Source organism: Porites lutea, chromosome 1 (genome assembly GCF_958299795.1).
Source record: "Porites lutea chromosome 1, jaPorLute2.1, whole genome shotgun sequence".
Lineage (NCBI taxonomy): Eukaryota > Metazoa > Cnidaria > Anthozoa > Scleractinia > Poritidae > Porites > Porites lutea.
In genome coordinates, this window is record NC_133201.1 from 30,276,298 (window position 1) to 30,293,797 (window position 17,500).

The 17,500-nt window shown below is 38.4% G+C and overlaps 1 protein-coding gene across 3 annotated transcripts in view; it reads right to left on the reverse strand.

Annotated features, from left to right (window-relative positions):
- The window catches only part of LOC140948076 (uncharacterized), a 137,769-nt gene that overhangs the window by 70,869 nt on the left and 49,400 nt on the right, over positions 1–17,500 (reverse strand). For 2 of the 3 annotated variants that reach the window (XM_073397316.1, XM_073397300.1), the window contains one exon: positions 16,038–16,147. The gene's annotated coding sequence lies outside the window, so the exon portion shown is untranslated. The remainder of the gene's footprint in view (positions 1–16,037; positions 16,148–17,500) is intronic. The other variant, XM_073397308.1, reaches the window with a different exon arrangement.

Here is a 17,500-nt window from a genome sequence, read left to right on the forward strand (position 1 = left end):
CGGTTTGACTTCCCTATCGCTTAATTATAGCTTCATTCTGTGGGCACGACTCAAACTTGGTTTCACTAAAAGAGGTTCCTATTCTTAACCTTCCACGTCGGCTTTTCAAGCGAGAACACTAGTGTTTCCCCATCAGCGTAAAAATGAGCACATATGAAATGCCACGTTTGCATCGGGCCTCATTTTTATCAATACAGGTGTATTGCACCGTAAAACCCAATTTGTCAGCTTTTGCACCTTGCACTGCAATTTCCTTTTTATCTCTTTTTCTTGTGTGCGATAACAAATTCCTGAAAACATTACCAACATCTCACTTTCTCTTAAAAATACTCAAAGTGTATTCGCCTCGTGGTAAATGCATCCCGAATACCGTTTTGAAAATGGGCATGGCACTCTTCAGGCCGATGGCGAACAGACGACGGTTAAGGAAACAGACACGGGTCACCTCACTCTCGACATCAATTACACTTTGCCAGATTTAATGTTAAACAGTTGAATCGGAATGAGAAACAACGCATTCCTTGTCACTGATGAAATTCAAATGATGAAAAAGAGATAATGGCGCAGGAAAGTACGGGGTGTATTTCCTGTTTTGGCGTCCAGGACTAACAGGCCTACTGCCGAAACGACAAGCAGCTGTTCCTTAGGGGAGAACACCGCACAACAATAAACTCCATGATTCTGTCATCCTTTTTTTTTTTTAAACCAACTGTTGAGCCATCTAGCATTGAAGCCCAGTGACGGAAGCAAACTGTCCATGTTGTAACTCTTAACTGGACGTGTCCACACAAGCCTGCCAATAAAATGTGACCACAGTTGGAGCATACCTTTTGTACATTCACACACCATATGGTCCAACTGCTGAGAGACGTCCAAACAGACCACATGGCATTTAAATCCGGCTAGAATACCTCCCAGCTGCGTCTTCTTGTGAACATCTTCCATGTATGGTATTTCTGGATATTTGTGCTGCAAAAGATACGATGCATGGGGAGATAACACTTTTCCTCTTTCGATTAGCATGGTTTGCAAAAATGTTTCAGGGTAGAAAGTGAGCTAATGATGGTGCTTTGTTAACAAGGTACCCAAAGTACTTTGGGATCCTTTGGCAATCCAGTGATAATCCAGTGATGTTCCCTGCTTTCGAATCCAACAATTAAGTCCTCAACCGTCACAGTGCTATTTATACGGTTCTTAGTATACACGATTTCTAAATCTACAATATGCGACTTCGCCAGTCTTTCCAGCTCAAGAGCCTCTCTCTTGATTCCTACACTTCATGAAATATGTGACAAAAGAACAATGATTTAGCGCGTACATCTTAGCAGGTCTTGATTGTACATTGTTTACACCTTTCCATTTTAGATCGTTTTGTTCCTCAGTACAGAGGTCTGTTAGTATACGTTGTCTTTCTAATTTATCCATGATGAATTCATGCTCTCCATAACATGAGGTGTCAGTCAACCAGTCTTTAACTGACTTGTGAATGGAATGAAGACAATCATCGCGCATGGGAAGAAGTGTGGACACACTCTCTCTAGGGCTCTTCGTACTTTAGAAGATGTGATGAACTGTTAAAAATTGCCATACGCTTTGCAGTTGACGAGTTAGTACCTGGTACTAATAATACTTTAGAAACAAAACCAACGGTGTTTTGCCTCCCGCCCAAAGCTAGAGCGTTACTGCGTGGACATGTTAAAATAGCGGTTATTACATAGTGTTTTATTAACTCCCATAATTACATTTTTAGGTATATAAGCGGCCACGCCGTATTAGACGAGAACACTATCAAGATAGAGCAGAAAATGTAACCAGGTTTTTTTTACTTTCTCCCTCGGAGTCTTCAGTGTTTCAAGTGTGTACTGAGAAGATTACAGTATACCGAATAAACCTGTTGAAAGTGCAAAAACTGGTTCGTGATACTCGTCTAAGTGGATACGACATACATCCAGCTCAAACGGTTGGGGGCTCGATGCAGTAATGGCAGAGAGAAAATCGAGGAAATGTTCTTCCTTTATCTGAAGTTTCTTCTTAGTTCAGTTTCAAGACATTTGAACTACGGATGATACCCCGCATAAATGCCTGATGGCAAACTGTCCTTCAAGTCTCATTCGATAAGTTGACACATTCACGAAAGCCACGCCGGAAAGAATCTGCAAGCAGGGTATTCAAACGCGGAAGGTAAAAGTAGAGCAACTAAGACCAACTGAGTGAAGGATCATTCGTCAATCCTTTACCTGGCCCATCCCCGTGGTGGAGGGCAGTGATAATAGTCCTCAATGGGCCATTTTACTGTTGTGTGGTCAGTGTCCTGGCCTTTGAATAGAAGCGACACTAAAGGTGACTTTGCAAACCCTGTTTTTCACATGTGAATGGTCATCTTCGCAGGTTTGTTAGCATGAGAATGATTGCATTTGTTACATGACAGAGTCAATTTTATCCTCGCTTCTTTTTACATTATTCTTCCTACCAATGGGTTATTCGAGGTCCTTTTATAATACCCTGTCCCAACGAACAGATTTCCCTTCAGTCCAACGACCGTAAAAATGCAACCCAGTCTGAAAAAATAACCCGCACAGTATCTAGCTCTTCCTACGTGGTACATCTTCGAATATCCACCATTCTCTGTAGAGAAGAAGACCGACGCGAGGTCAGTTTCCAGTGTCAATCGTTTTGAAGTATGTATTAACCAAGTAGTGTTACGTCAGGACGTCTAAACACCAAAAGTAGGGTAATGTTGAAGTCCCAACAGTGACCAACCTCAATTTTCTACCAATAATATCATGGGCACTATCAAGAGAAAAGGGTAGGATATGATCAGCAAAGGCCGGAAAATTCTTTGATCTTTTATCAAATTCTCTCGACTAATTTTTTAAAGAAATGTATAGAGATCAGTCTGGAGAATTTGTATGTGGAACTTGGGGACTACAGGATAAGGTCGAGTAAAGATCGAGTGGCCATGATCCAAAATATAGTTTTCTAGGAAATATATTGAAGAAAAATCTAAGGCTAAGAAGAATGCAGTGTTAATTTATGTGGAAAAAAAGGACGATAGAACTAGGTATGACACGTTCCAAAAACTACCATCCCACCTCAACAAAAAGTAAGACGCTAAAGCTTTTAGATTAAAACGTGTCTCTTTTTTATACAATATCTACAAATTGATTTATCGTAACTGTTGTCAGTGATTTCAGAAATACTGTTTTGAAATTAACGCCTCCCTCGAATAATCGCCGCATCACAAAACTCTATTAAAACATTTAGTTAACTCGGATGCGTTTAAACAAGTTAATAGGACGTGCGAAAAATGAATGGTTCTTGAGGAATGTTTTTGAAGCTGCTTTAAAGAACTTTTCTTTCGCAGTATAGCAGTCACCCTTTTATGTTCACGAATTTTCATTGACTTCGAGCAGGGGAGTTACTGACCTAGGATCAGCTACTCGGAATATAATTCATCCTGTTCATTTTCTTTGCATTACTTTGCATTAACTATTGTTTAAAGGAGCTGTGTCACGAAATTTAGCCAAATTAGGAAATTACAAAATGCCCGTTAAATTAAGAGAAACATGAAAATAACCGCTTAAAACTTTAAAGGAAGGTTAAAATAAAATAACAGAAACAACAGATGTCACGGATGGGCTAAACTGAAGCAAGATTGAAACGGATTGAAATTAGGGTTTTTGAAAACTGTTCAGCCTAACAGTTTTTCAAAGTTGATCCCTGCTGCTTGCAACTTCAAAAATAATGCTCAGGAGGACATATTTGTTTGTCCCGGATCTCTGATTTTGTCATTTACATGTAATTTATTTGCTTACTTTAAGTTCCATAGCGATTGAGGGCGAGTAACTGGCAAAATTAAACAAAATGAACTGGACTGCCGTGACACAGCCCCTTTAAAGACGTCCGTGAACTAACCTGTTTTTAGAATCCTTCTTGGGTTGAGATTTAAAATGTGGTTTTCAGGCGCAATCGAGTCGCGTCACAATTGCGACAATGTGTGCGCGCGCAACAATCGTTTAGCGAACAACGTTTGCAAGGACCATTTAACTAGGACAAACAGCAGCGGAGTAAAAAAACGGGATCGTGGTCTAGATCGGGATCAGCAATATAAATTGAAACTCTAAATTAAAGGCAACGTTAAAAGGCTGATCGGACAATAAAGAGGTGAAACAGACCCTCCCACGATTTTCTTTTTCACTTTTGACAGGGGAAAGAAGTTACGGACAATCTGTCAACTCCGCTGGAAAGAGAGCCTTAAAAATTACTACGATTTCCAAGTTTGAAAGCGATTTGTTGAAAAGTAACAAAAATGTGGCTCCTCAAAGCTGCGAAGTTTTATAGACGTTAGGGGGGGCACAAACCTTTCCCTCCCCCCCAAAAAAAAGAAACAAACCTCTGTAAATTTCGCAACTGGCGGAACTATATCTCCACTTGCTTAAGACGTATCATTTTCAAAGTTGGCAATCTTACTAATTTTAAGGCGGTTTTTCCAGTGGTGTCGACGGTGTTTCCCTAACTGCTCTATGTCAAAATTTAAAAACCGTGGAAGTTCTAAAGCTAAAAATGGCATTTTGTTTGATTGAAAACAGTCACCAGTTATCTTTGAAAGATTTTATTTACATGTAATATGAGTGCAAGTGTATTTTTTTGCATTTAATCGACAATAGCAATAGAATCAAGAAAAAAGTACAAAGGAACAAAAGGAGCAACCTCAGTACTAGAATTTACGAGTTGTTGTTGTAATTTGTTCGATAAGTTAAAGACAAGATGAGTTGGAGTTAACAGGTAACAGCTGTAAATTGATTCGAAAATTTCCAATTGTCGATATTGGGTTATTGACCCGAAGGCTGGAGACCGAGGCTAATGTGTACAATTTTAGAACATTCGTTCCAAATTCTTGTTACCAAAGACTTTTTAGTTGATATTTTGTGCTACTGAAGTCCGGTTGCTTCATCATAAGCCCTTTCATGGTGTACGGGATTTGTGAGTTTTTGTTCGGCTTCTTAACTTGCTACTTCTTAACAAAGGGTGTCTTGAGGACCAAGGAGATGATCAGCGTCTATTAAGCTCCTTCCCCTGATATCAGGGACCATAAGCAACAAAGACGGCAACGGCAGCAAAAACTTCACCTAAAAACAGGATTCGCGCTGTTTCAAATTTCATCGCTCTTATTCCAACTCTTCTTACTAGTTGTCATAGGTTGACGATTTTTTCAGGAGTTAAATTCTAGAAGACTATAAATATAAGAAAATACTATATCACAAAAGAAAAAGAAGAAAATCGTTGTCTTTTGTTCCCGTCATCCATAAAAGACATAAAACGTGAAAATAGGAAGCAGAGTTGTTGTTTTGTCAATCAAACCCTATTACGTTTTGCTGTCCTCGTTGCTTAAGCTCCCATATAATTATCATAAGAACAATTCTCCTAGTTCATTGCTTCTGAACACGTGATCTGTTATTCTGTGAGCAAAGGCCTTGCGACCCTCATGTTCCCGACCTAGGGGTTGTGATCCGAGGAAACTGGAGGGGGGGGGGGGGGGGGGGGGAAGGGGGAACCTTCCGCTTCTGCTTGCGACTCTGACAACCTAGTTTTCATTTTATCGTAAACGACAGCGGTCGTAGGCGGAATCAGAACACTGTTTTCTCTAGATCTAAGTCCTACGCTTCTGATTCCATGTAAGATTACTTTGAACTCCGACTTCGTCTCTAAGCAGAAAGGAGCCTGCCGTAAGAAACGGTACAAAAGTAATTCGTAGTTTACAGTTTACAGTAAATTGATTCAGTCATGTACATGTTAACCTGTGATCAGGTGGTCGTTCTTCCCTTTTTTGTTAATTTGTATGTGAGACGAAAAAAAAATCCCACCTGATCGCAGGTTATGTGCTTTTATACAGGAGAAATAACTTTTTACAAACATTGTTTTTGTTATTCAAATTTTTAACGAGTGAAACAATAGGATCCTTTGTTTCAAAAAACAAATGGGCTTCTGCAGGTTGACGCATTTTAAAACGTCAGCAGGAGTTTCGCTATAACTGCAGTTCAGTGGGGTAACATGCAAATCAGCTCAAGTACTTGAATTGTGACGCAAAGATATTGGTCCAGCATACCTTTGTGAATTCAAGACATCCGGTCAATAGACTGTCAATGTTGCTCTTGCTTGTGTGGTTAATTTGATGGCCTTCAAGAATTTCGCAGTAGCATCAACAACCTTTCAGGATGTTCCAAATACAGCACTAGAGAAGATGATCCTGTTCGGACCAGCTTTTACACTCGACTTGTATATTCCCTGAAAAGTCTTTAAAATCGTCCTAAATAAACGATTAAAAGCAGACCGTCTTTGGATTATTCTAAAACAACTCGCCGGTGTGAGATGGACATAAACCAGTCTCTCTTGTACCAAAAGCTTTTTAGGTGAAATTGCCGGTTTCAAATAAAATCTATTGGAGGATATGATTACATGGAGGAAACTCAAATTCGTAAATATATTTGGATTATTTAAAGGGTGATCAATTACACGAATTGTTGCAATCCGGGGGAAGTGAATTTGCTAATTCAAGGGCAAAGAAAGCAAATCAGCTTTTGTAAACTAACCACCCGAGTGACTAACCTACCTTGGGACTTAGCTCGCCCTCAATAGGACAGCAGACATCACCAACAATAGCAGCGCCGACAACAGCAACTACAACAGACACGGATCCGCAGAAAATAGCCCAGCCTCAGCCTTAGGCGTTCTCTGCTCGTGAGATGTGACGTCAGCGAGAGAGACTCGCTCGCCCGCATCTTCCCAGGCTTCGCGCGGACAACGGGGCGAGAGAGAGCACCTAGGGACTGGGCTGAAAATAGCCGACGTCTCCCAGCTGATTACTAGTCCCAGGGTATTTTGCGGACCGCCGAATGATGGTCAGCGGTATATCATGTTAAACATTTCCGTCATGTCAATGAGTGACTGGATGAAAAATAAAAATTCTTTTTTACTGATTTCCATACTTTTGCCTTGTGCCAGTGAAGGGTGTGCCTATTTTCAGAAAACCTTTTGCCTTTGTCAGGCTCAGAGATAGTGGGAACGTAGCGAAAACAAGCCAAGCAAGAATATAAGAGCCGGAACTGAGACTGGCCTTCGCCTCAGGTTGTCGGGTTTTGGTTTCGGAAGCATTTATTTTTTCGTTTGCGTCGCTGCGAAGATGGTAATTCTCGATTCTCGGGGTAAAGAAAATGCAAATAATCGCTGGAAAGTCAGATTATCACGCGAGCCAACTCGGTAGGAGCGATATCCGTCTAAATCGGCGGACAAGCTAACATCAGCAGGTAGAGGCGGCGAAGGCGGGATTTGATCAGTAGCCAGCCCCGCAGAAACAGTCACATGGTACAAGCGTACAGCTGAATCAGAAGCTTGGACGTAGACAGCAGTTAGCCACCTGCGCCACAAACGGAACTAAACTTCTAGTTAAGTCCGTCTGCGAAACAGCGCTGAAATCCTTGTTCTTGGCCCCAACCTGTGCACAAGAATTTGAGTACGCGTCATGATTGGCCTGTTAAAAAGGCCATTGTCGATTTGCCAATCAGGATGAAAAGAAATTCCAAAACGCACTTCCGGTAATTCGTTGAGTCCGTTGGGTTCCCAGGACAAGAATATCGGCGCTGCTTCGCAGACGTTACTGACCGATGTTAAATTACGTCTGCGATGCAGGCTGACAGCAGTTTGCTGAATGTATTGAAGAAATTAAAAAGGAAATAAGTATTTTTGCAAAATATAAAAAGTCACATTTATTCCTATAATTTACACTGACTCCTATTTTTGTGCTTAACTAATTTATTTACGGGATTATCCTCTTTTGAATGTAGTTCTACAAATGCCAGTCCGGGCAATAACCAGGTATTGTAGTTTTTGAAAATATTTTTCGTAGGAACCAAAAAATGCTTCTGAATCAGCACCCTCCCAGAAAGCCCTTTAGCAGCCCCTTTACTCGATTTTTCCACAGAATTTCTGGCCAATCACAACCGAAGCTATCACCCATTCGCCAGTTGTATTTCGTCCCTCTTTGCCTTTAATTTCGCAAGGTTTCATGGAATATAACTGAGGACTAAATCCGCTACAGCTCAAAGAAAAGTAGTAAATGAGTTTCCTCGAGGTCGGCACCAGAAGCCCTTTTTGATGACGTCATAGAGTATACAGAAATGGTTATGGCCCGGACTGAATGCGAATCCAATTAACTTTTATTATTACACACATTTATGTAATCCTCCGCGAAACATTGTTTAAAATACATTTCTGAAATGTCCTTTCAGGAGTCTTTTCTTATTTTTTACATAAAAATATTAATCTTAAAAAAATTGGTTCCCCTTCTTTTAAAACGCAAATATAAAATTGTTTGATAATTTAATCTGCTCATTAAACTTGATGCTTCTTTAACTAAAAAACTGTTAAAACCTATGTAATTTGTGAGCACCTTTGTTCAGTGTAGTGCACAAAGTGTTTTTTTTAACCAATCATTGGCCTAAATCACTATTGACAAGAAAAACTACAATGACGCAAGAGTAATTTCACTGCATCCTTATTCCAACGTTTTATCATTGTTCTGTGTGTTCCTGTTTACAAAGCCGGGGGTGTGAATAAAACGGACACAGTCGTAGAATTTTGTCAGATGATCTTTAAGATTATAATTCAAAACTGTCAGACTAGCAATACATCCGCTTCTCAGAATAACAATCAGAGACAACATCAGAAAACATTCAGAATCTTCGAGCAAGCAAGAAAGTTCTTGGGGGCTGGGATTTTCCCAAAACGAAAACACGTGATACTGACGTCATACCAAGTCCCGGTTACCCGCAGAGTGAGAGCATCGTTTTATGCGGTCCCAGACGGTGTCGGCCCGGCTGGGATTTAGAAGTGAAACCTGCGAGCGGCAAGTATCTAACTACTACGTGTAAATGACTAACTGCATGATCACTTTCTTAGTAAACTTTTAAATTATTTTGGGTAAAACAAACTAAGCGAGTGTCTACATCAAATACAAAGGCACTCGTTAAACAACAACTTCTTTTATATTGGCCTAGCTTCTAGTGTAATAAATGACTTTTTAACTTATTTCAATTAGCATATTACTATCTAAAATAATTTACCTCTTAACTCTCTCTAAAGAGGAAATTCATACGCTCACCTCGAGTTAATTGAAAAGTGGAAAATAATGTTTTTTCACCCTCCCCCGCTAAAATCTGAGCAAAATGTAATTGGCATAAGACATATTTCAGTTTTGATATATATGTCTCATTCTCAGTTAGATAGAATGTTATTAAAAAACATTTTGTTAATCTACGAAAACCTAGCTAATAATTTGCACTAATTGATTATACTTTGGAAGCCGCAGAGAAACTCTCGTGCAGGTTCAAACGAACTGAACTATCTTCTTTTGCTGTCATCAAACAAGTACACAGCTGAAAATGAAAAAAACATAATCATAGATAATACACATGAACTTTGGAAGAAATTATCGCACCTACATCTGCATCATAATTAAAAGCTGGAACAGTTAAACAACTCAACTATAGGGATATTAGACACATAGCCTTACAATAGGTAAAAAAGAGCTTGAGGAACTCAGTCGATTTTTTTCATTAAACATTTTCCAACCCAACGAACACAGCTGAATTCAGGTGAGGGAAACAAAGAAAAAACAACAAAAAACCATTTACTAGAAGACTCACCGGCTTTTTATCTCAACTTGAGAATTCCTGCTAGCCTAAAAAAAAGCATTCACGCAATCAGTTAGAGCTAACGAATTACTTTTTTCTGCTTTGGAAAAGAAATATACCATATAACATGCCGAAATCTGATTACATAACGGGTGTCACAAGTGCTCTGCTATATTTTAAGCTAACAGGTAAGTCTGATGAAGACCATTTTGGCGATTTTGGACCATTTTTATGGAATACATGGGTTTTCAGCTCCAAGTGCCCCGGACTCCAAAAGGAAACAGCTCTAGTTTACGCAACACACAAAGTGTAAGCAATTTTCTTTCAAATCGTTTCAATACAAGTTAGGAGATACTTTGTACATCGCCATACATTCTTTAAAAAAATCAAAATTTGAAATAACAATAGTAATAACAATAACCTTTATTTACCGTGGTCAATGTTCTTTGCTAATTAGCTACTTTACAGACATGCCACGAAAAATAAATAAATAAATAAAATAAAAATAAGAATAGAAAGAGAAGATTTCTCATAAAAAAAAAACTATATAAAAATATATACACAGTTAAAAATTATTAAAACTAAGAGTAGATCACGAGATTATTACATAATTATGTTAAAACTAAGCAAAATGTATTTACATGTATTTGCGCGATTAAAATGTAAAATTTGAGAAATCCAACTTAGACATCAAGATCATGTGATCATCAAGAGCACATAGAGACCGAACGGCCTGTAATAATTTCTTTTGTTCCTGCACGCACAAAGTGGTCAATCCCGATTGGATACGATCTTGCCTGTTTCGCTTTAACCTTGCTCACTCGTGAGGCTACCCGAGTAAGGATCAGCAGAAGGCGAGGCAGCTAAGCTGTGCTTGTCATAGCTCGAGAAAATAGCGGAAGATTTTCCACGTCAAAACAAGAAAGATGCTAATTAACATTTTTAAATAAACACCCCTTCATATCTTATAACTGCCAAAAAACGGACAATTGTTAGGAAGACGGGAGCGTTACATAGATCGAGGTAAGCATGTGTTCAAGTTTAAAACATATTGAAAGAAAAAAACCCAAAAAAACCCATGTCGATGAGGCGCATAACACACACTTCGATCTGCAAAATTCTCCATATCATACTTGACCTCATCCAGTAACTGCTAATTATTCGTTTAAATATTTTTTCGTTTCTCATTGGCCTAAATCCCAGCGCTACTTCCGAAATTCTAAAACATAAGGTACTCTCACGGATAATTGTTCTGAAAAAGGATAACAGAATGCGTGGTGCAGTTGATTTGTTTTGCAAAAAAAAAAATAGTCACACTATTTCCTAAAACATAACTAGCACAGTAAAAATAGCACTGATGATAACTGGTATTTGAGGCCGAATATCTGCTAGACTACATCCCGCTCTATCGTGAATTTCGGATTCTTCCCTCCTATGTTATGATGACATCGATCGAGGAAAGCATGCTTTTAAGGGTCAAATATTTTAAAATGAATAATAAAATAACTAGTGGTTTCGGTTTTCCTATGATTTCAATAATTTAATGAATAATTACGAAGTTATTGGAGGGAGTTATTCTCCTCGCCTGACCACCTTCCTCGATCTGTATTATTTTTCATATCGTTCTAAGCCATATTCAGTGACTGCTACAATCTCGGACAAAACTACTTGAGAAAGGTTTCCCCATCATGTCCACTTTCCTACGCAACAAAAATATTTCCAAAACGACGCCTTTACGGAAAGAAAACCCCTTCCCCCAATTCAATGTTGCTTCCTACAAACGCCCAGGGATCAGGCTTCCTTTTGAATACACAACAACATTGCTTTCAGGGGAAGGGGCAGAGGAAAGAACCGGTACAGCTACGATGTTTAGAAAAATGCTTCTCAAGTATGCAATTTTCTCAACAGTTTTGTCCAAGATTGTAGTTACTATTCTTGATTACCTCTTGCACATTTTCTGATTGCTGTTTTCCTTCTATTCAATTGGCTTGTTGGTTATTCTGGAAACAAATGTAACCTGTATTAGTTTCAGGTACATTAAGCGGACACCCTGTATTATACCCAAATTTGTTCCCAGATTTTGCGTGAATCTGCTCTGTCTGTTATTCGCGTTACTGCCGGCTATAGGTTGACAAAATGTCAATTTACAAATGAACCAAACCGTGAAATATCAAGGGGCGTTTTCCAGAATCACGGGACTTTCGGGCAAGCGTTTCCTCCCCCCCCCCCCCCCCCCTTCGATCTTCCATTTCTTTTGCTTTCCCTCCAACTCAGTAACTCGACTAGGAACACTTTCTGATGAAGGCTAATCGATCTTCCTTGACCATTGTAGTATTGTCCAATATTAGAACTAAAAATGGATTTTAATTTAAGTATTTACCAAATCGGTGAATAGCACTTTTCGCGTGTTTTGATTGGCTCCCGTAACTCGGAATATCCTTGGCTATTGGCTATTCACTGTTTTCTGACCGGAGCCAAGATGGCTTCTCGCTTCGAGACATTTTCGAAACACGAAATTTGAGCGATAAATGAAGCAGTCGTACAAACAAATACCAAGAAAGCGACTAACTTTGCCTTGTCGGTGTCTACTGGTATAGGTAGAAAATATTTTCATGCTGAATTTGCAACAAAATCGTAAAAATGCACTTGAAAAAAAACCAGAATGTTTGTAAATAGTAAAAAAATTTCGTATTCAGTGACATTTTTAATTTACAAAAAGGTACTTTTTTTTCATTTTTTATCCAACCGATTTGGTAAATACTAAAACAACTATCCCCCTCAGGGTCGGTGAACAGCGCTAGATACATACCTCGACACTTCGCATCTCGGTATATCCACCCCTATTCACCTGCCCTTCGGGGGATAGTCGTAGAATATTTATTGATTCATGACATACTTTAAAGTCAATTAAAAAGTTGAATATTTAACCAGACTTCCCCACAGCTAAAAAGAAACATATTTGTTCTTAGTGCGATTTGAATCTATTCAACATTCATATCCATATTCTACATAGTTTATAACATAACACACGCGGATTACATACTTGCTCTGCTGGATCTAATCTCTCCTCTGTGTACAATGTGGCTCCAGAGGGACCGCTAAAAAATTAAGAAATAAGGTATCGTTACATCTGCGTTGGACATCATTCAGAGGGCAAATTCATTTACAGCATATGCGTATAACCGACGCATTTGCCCGTTAAAACAAAACTTGTCGCGAGCGAAAAGCCTGGTTATACGCGTACGCTGCAAATGAATCCACCGTAAAGGTATGGACAAAAAAGGAGATAAATTAGTAACATTTATGAATAGCACGAAAAACAATGCAAAATTGTTTCTGTTACTATTCTATTCTGAAGCAATTATTCCTGAAAAGAACTGGCTTAAGGTGGCTCCGTCATTAATATTGGAGCACTTAGCTGTGACAAATTTTCCGTCATAACTTTTTCGTTTTTAACGCGATGGCTGAGAAACTTTGCACGAAATATTCCGATTTCATTGATGGTAAATATTTCTTGAGAAATGAGCGCTTAAAAGGACCCTAGTGTTCAAAGAAAATCGCGTCTAGTAAAAAAATTTTGCTGATATTTATTGAAATTTCTGGTATCGGCTTTCATTGACATAATAAATATGCCGGAGAAATTTCAGAAAAATCGTTGGAGCAGAAGTCCGTATATAACTAAAAGTCGCTCAAAATTCAGCTGTGAAATTGTTTTGGAATTTCAAAAATAAATTACTTTCAGGTAGAAGGAGCCACCAGTTCGAATTTTCGGGACAAGTAAATTCAATGTTTGCTAAAAATGAAAACAAAAGCTGATTGCCTATCGTGCTATTCTTTACGTACATCGTAAAGGTACTTTTCAGTTTTAGAAGCACTATAAATTGCTCCAAACCTTGCTCTGACGTCGAATGACTTGTTCCTCGACATTTTTAAAATATCTCTTGGCAGTTTTGGTTCAAACTCCTGCTACATACATTTTGTTGTATTGCAATGCATCCTCAATTGCTTTTTCTGCTGAACGTTGCTTCCAATTCAGGAAAAAGGTATTGGGATTGTAAGCTACCTTGTATCGAAGCTCAGATAGAACTGTCCAGCACCTTTGTTTATGACCAGAAAATGCGCACGAGCGGCAGCTCTGCCAGGAATTCGCACCTCAGCCAGGGGGGGACGAATGAGAATGATGCCCATGTCTGAGAAACGGATCTGTTGTATAAACATGTATTGCAGAGCTAAACATAATAATCAAGAAAAAACTACCCATTCATTGAAGGAAGGAGTAACAGAAATTTCAGAGTTGTAAATTTATTCACGGGCATTATTTTTGTGATAAATTCATTTTGCACTGTGATGTAATTCGGTTCACAGGCATGGGCATCATTGTCGTTCGTCCCCCCTGGCTCAGATGCGAATTCTTCGCAGAACTGCCACTTATGCTCATTTTGTATTCATAAACAAAGGTGCTGGACAGTATTATCTGACCTCTGATATGAGGTAGCGTCCAATCTCAATACCTTTTTCCTGAGTTGGAAGCAACGAACAGCAGTAAAGTCGTTGAAAATGCATTGCTATACATCAAAATAAATGCATCAGGAGTTTGAGCCAAAACTGCCAAGGGATATTTTAAAAATGTCGAGGAACAAGTCATTCAACTTCCGAGCAAGGTTTGGAGCACTTTATAGTGCTTCTAAAACTAAAAAGTACCTTTTAAAGAATAGCACTTTAGCCAACCGGCTTTTGTTTTCACTTTCAAGGAGGAAACAGAAGTGATCAATGTTACTGTGACTTGTTAACTGGAGTGCTTACCATCATAAAAATGTTTTCTTTTTCTTATTCAAATTTATGAAAAAAAGGAAAAGAATATAAGAATTCGTGTTACTAAATCTGCTTAACTAAATTAACCTCTTTTCTTCTTGCAGTAACACACTCTTCAAGGGTTTTGTATAACAAATGACAGAAAATTCTGTTTTCTTTAAATTAGACAAATTTCAACTCATGTATGTTAATACTTTGTTTGACATGACACTTGACTGACTGTAATCATATCCTGTTCTTAGATATCAGATTTTGGGAAGTGGAGCTGAGCCCCACCCTTCCGCTCCGCAAACCCCTCTGTTTTGTTCTCATGCTGTTCCCAGATTTATCATGCCTGGTTATAATCACCCTCAAGACATGACAAAAAGGTTTATGGAGGGGAGATTGCTTTGAGTTAGGTCAATGGTGTCCGTAAAGGAGTTTTAGGCTAGCTGATATCCCTGGAATTACAGTTTTTAGACAGCAAGTAGTAACCTCTGTGTCCATAATGCCAAAAATGTGCGCTAGATCATTCACAGAAATTTGCATTTCAATTCCCATGAGTTACTCTCAGAATTCTCAGTGATGCTGCAGCATTAGTCTGCGAGCTCTTGTGGTAATCTTCACCCGGGCAATAATCTTATCCAAAATTCAAGAACTTTTTAAGAAGTTATTTAATTACTTAGTACAAGTATGCTAAATATTTACAAATACATCAAATGAAATCAACAACTTACGCCCTGACATTGTCTTCGATCATTGCATCAGTATTGTATTTCTCTCCTTTAGTCCACCATCTATCCAATCTGTCAGTCATGCAATTCAAATATTAATTAGAGATCAAAACAATCTACAGTTCCAGCCCAGTAAACAAAATACACTGTATTTCCCTTAGTATTCTTAAGATACAACTGTCTGATGGAAAATTATCTTTGGGCAGTCCGGCATTTTTTCTATTTTTTTTCTCTCCCCACAGTTAATTGTCACAACAGTAATAATTGAAGCATTTTATTTGGATAAACTAGTAACTGAAAAAAGAGAATTTGTTTCATGAATGTTTTTCAAAAAAAAAAAATTGACAATTAGAACTCAATTTCTGATTGGCTCAAATCCCAAAGCAAATTCTTGATAACCAGCTAGCATTGACCAAATTTGGTAGATGTTTGCAATATCCAGGAAAATGACATCAATAATACAAAAGCTATTGCCCGAAAAAATGACGCTATAACTGAGAAAGCCCTGGGAATGAGTTTGTTTTGAGCTCAGTTGTTTCCAGAGGATGGAGCTGAAAATGGCAGAATTATTGGTTTTGTGAGGCAGAGATACCTAAACTTCTGCACAAAAATCAAGACCAGCAAAAATCCAACTCAATAAATGACAACTGCTATTTGGAGAACATCTACTAAATGTAACATCCCTTTGTATCCTGAATTTGCCGAGGAACAGACAAAATTTAGGTAGGAAACCCTAAGAGATGAATAACATCTGTTGCTCCAAAGACTTAATATAACCCATATAAATAATAAAATAGCAGCAAATAACATGAATAAAGTCTACCTGAAATTTAAATTTGCAGACTTCATTTCATCACTACACAGACTGGTTGATTTAGAGAAGATCAGCAGTTGTATGAACTTTGCTGGGAAAACTTTTTCAAAATCTGATACCTGAAAATAAAATGTTGAGAATAATGTAAGTTATTTTTATTGCTCATGGTGAAAATACACTCAGTGGTTAGTGGTGCAATGATTAATCGAATTCTCAATTAATCGCGATTATGACCATTCGGTTCGATTCAGGATTCTTTGCTTCCACGTTTCGATTTTGGTTTGATTATTGCACACCTTTTCCAGGGTGCCCTTAGTGAGTTATTAGATTGTAAAATCGGAATTCAGAACGCTTTAAATTGTGCGTTTATGATTGACGAGCAAAGACAATAGCATTTTGTACGCCATTTTGTGTTGCCTGGTAAAAATGCTGTCCTTCAACCACCCCTTGAGAATTCCCAAATAAGGCAAACTATGTGTGACACGCTCTCTGTCAGGTTCTCAAACATGGCAACGAACCAAACGACTGTGAATCTTCCTGTCCCTGCTACTATTCTCAAATTGAGGGTTTAGGGTTGCATGTTGTTTACATTACGCGTTATGTTATAAGAATTAAGAAACATTTACATAATCAAATGGAAATAATCGAAATTGAAAGGCAATAATCAAAATCGAATTGAACCACTGGGAATGTGAATCGTTACACCCCTATCAGTGGTTCGAGCTGGATTAAATGTACAAACACTTCACTTAAAATGCTGGTAAGCCATAACTTGCCATTGCACTAATCAGGGATTTCACTAAGATTTCAAGTTGCCAGGTAAATACAACAAGTAGGAGGAGAATCAAACAGCTACGGATTTCTTTTGGTTCTATTTTTCTTCCAGATTTTCCTATGAAAGTAGCCAGGGACCACATTCATAGTAGCCGGGGGAAATCCCCATCCCCTGGTTCTTAATGACAGTCCTGCTAATGGTAAATACTAACAAAACCACAACTTAGTTACCAAGTCAGTATTAACATGTAACTTGTTGTTACTTCTTAAACCTTAAAGTAACTAAATGTAACAGTCATTTTGATATATGTCAGCAAATTGTCTTGCTTGCGTCACCTGTGACACTTAAAGGAAGGAAGGAGCTGGGCACTAATAATCAAAGGGAGTACTTCACTGTAATTTTATTTCAGCTAAATCTTTCTAACATAGAAAAACAAAAGCAAACATGTGCTACACCTTTTTCTACCTAAATGTTATGTCAAATATTTGTGGTGAGATGTCTTGTTTATTAGAACAGTGGTTGGTATTCAAGTGTACCAAAGAAACATTACACTGACACCAATGTACCGGCATGCATGTTTATAAAATATATATTGATTATCTCATCATCCTCATCAATAATATTCCTCTTTTGTATCCCTACCATTTAAGATAGAGATGGGGAAGGGGAGGGGGGTGCTTATTTGAATGGGGCGTGG